This window comes from Amphiura filiformis, unplaced genomic scaffold (assembly GCF_039555335.1).
Source record: "Amphiura filiformis unplaced genomic scaffold, Afil_fr2py scaffold_117, whole genome shotgun sequence".
In the NCBI taxonomy this organism is placed as follows: domain Eukaryota; kingdom Metazoa; phylum Echinodermata; class Ophiuroidea; order Amphilepidida; family Amphiuridae; genus Amphiura; species Amphiura filiformis.
This window is the reverse complement of record NW_027305581.1, coordinates 158,367-160,818: the sequence shown is the minus strand read 5'-3', so window position 1 is coordinate 160,818 and position 2,452 is coordinate 158,367.

Sequence of the window (2,452 nt, the reverse complement as noted above, 5' to 3'; positions counted from 1 at the left end):
TGAAAAAATAAAAATTTTAAATAAACCCGAGTCTTGCATATAGGCCCAACCAATTATCAGATTAGCTTGCCATTGGTACGAATGAATAGAATACATTATCTTTGCTCCAATGCAATTCTTTTGTATTGCATTTCAATATAAAACATGATTACCAAATCACCACTTGTATGCGCCTCATTGGGAGATATTTGACTATTTCAGACGCTCGTTTCATCGCCAATATGAAAGACTTTTGCTTATAACTTGGCAACATGGTTAGCATATATTTCAATGCAAGACAATTTTTACGAGCCACTTACGTCTAGGCGTAAGTGCCTATACACCAAACACAAGTCAATTGAGCCGTACAATTTACCGCGAATTTAGGACCGTAAAATTTAGACTCTTCTTTTGTCTAGATTAGCACCCAACCGCACATCTCAAGGTTTTATGTAAAAAATAAATATAACTTACCAAAACGAAAACTGAAATTCACGAGCTTCAAATTTTCAGTAACTAACAAAAGGCTACAATAAAAGATTGGTCACACCAGGGAGACTACCACTTCAGAATAACAATGACTTACAAAAACTATTACGGATACGGAAACAGAAACTGAAAAGATAAAACGACGGTATGCATACCATGCATGCAGACCCTAACATCCAGTTATATTTCAACTAAAATATGACCGAAGTTCCATGGCAAATTACAATTTCTGACGCTTGTTGACTCTTTCAACCTCTACGATTTATGATACAGACTATTTTCAATTATCAAAATATCTTTATTAGGTTTGCAGGAAATGACAGGAAAATACATACAACAATAAAATAAACATGATCAACAATCATCCCTTTTCTAACAAAATCCTAAAACACTCTCCCTAAATTCGAAATAATAACACCTATTCATTTATTCATTATAAACCTCTCGCAAACTGGAATGTGTATGTGGTGAATTGTAATTTTAATAACCGATATATGGAAACAAACAGGTACTATAATATTATTCAAAATCAAGAATAATATCAAACAAATCCTCCTACTCGAACAGTACACTTAATTTAGGCCCGGGATTTAGGGCTGCATTATGATTATAGACCTAAGGTAAAAATACTTGAAGAGATAACAAGAAACCTTTCGTGCTTGGCCACTGTAGTGCTTGGCTGATCCTTGCTGGATGAAGGTCAATATTGATCTATTAGGTGAGTGAAATCAAACACCGTGTCCCCGTTGCTACTCCCATGTAATCCAAGGTCGTAAAAATTAATCCGATAACAATAGAGGGTATTCATTACTACATCATTGATGTGGTTGCTCAATGCTCATGCATAAAATTCTTCCACATAAGCTGTGTTCACACATGCACTTATTACCGGTAATATTTTATCTAGGCTTATGTCCGATCGAATTAAATATTTCCGCTAATCCCTTAGCGCGTACACATTTGTCGGCAATAGCGCTATACGCTGTCGAAGTAACGTAATAATCGGATTAACTACCATAGCAATATGTGAATCATGATGATTACTTGCACCTGTAAGATTAGTATCTTTGAAAAGACCAGTATTGTATTCAATCTATATGTTCAAAATTGTTTTCACCTATTGCTATGCCGATAAATTGCGTAACTTCGCCAGCGTATGTCCGACGTGTTATGTCCGATAAGCATATTACCGGTCATAAATCCCTCCTTTCTACATGAGAAAATTTAACCCGATTTTAAATTTTTTCACTTTCAATAAACGCCCCTCTTTAGAAAAAGTTACAGACAATGCGGTAGGTATGTCATGTAAGAAAAATGCAAATAGTAGTAGTAGTAGTAGTAGTAGTAGTAGTAGTAGTAGTAGTAGTAGTAGTAGTAGTAGTAGTAGTAGTAGTAGTAGTAGTAGTAGTAGTAGTAGTAGTAGTAGTAGTAGTAGTAGTAGTAGTAGTAGTAGTAGTAGTAGTAGTAGTAGTAGTAGTAGTAGTAGTAGTAGTAGTAGTAGTAGTAGTAGTAGTAGTAGTAGTAGTAGTAGTAGTAGTAGTAGTAGTAGTAGTAGTAGTAGTAGTAGTAGTAGTAGTAGTAGTAGTAGTAGTAGTAGTAGTAGTAGTAGTAGTAGTAGTAGTAGTAGTAGTAGTAGTAGTAGTAGTAGTAGTAGTAGTAGTAGTAGTAGTAGTAGTATTGTGGCGGGACCGGAGACTGGTACGGGCGACTGGTTTAGTTTTATCACCACCACGGGTTCGTTGGTGTGGCAGAACACACCGTGTGGCCTAGTAGACTTAACACAAACCTTAGAGATAACAACACATTTCACAAATATATTTTTTCTATTTCAATTGGTAGCTTTATTTGCTCCCTTTTCACAAACTCTTCACAATCAATAATATCGCAATACCAACATCCCAGAATATTACCAGCATTATAATACCAATGGAGAATTACGAAAGAAGAATAGAATATACCAAGAATACCGAAACCTCTGTGGAAA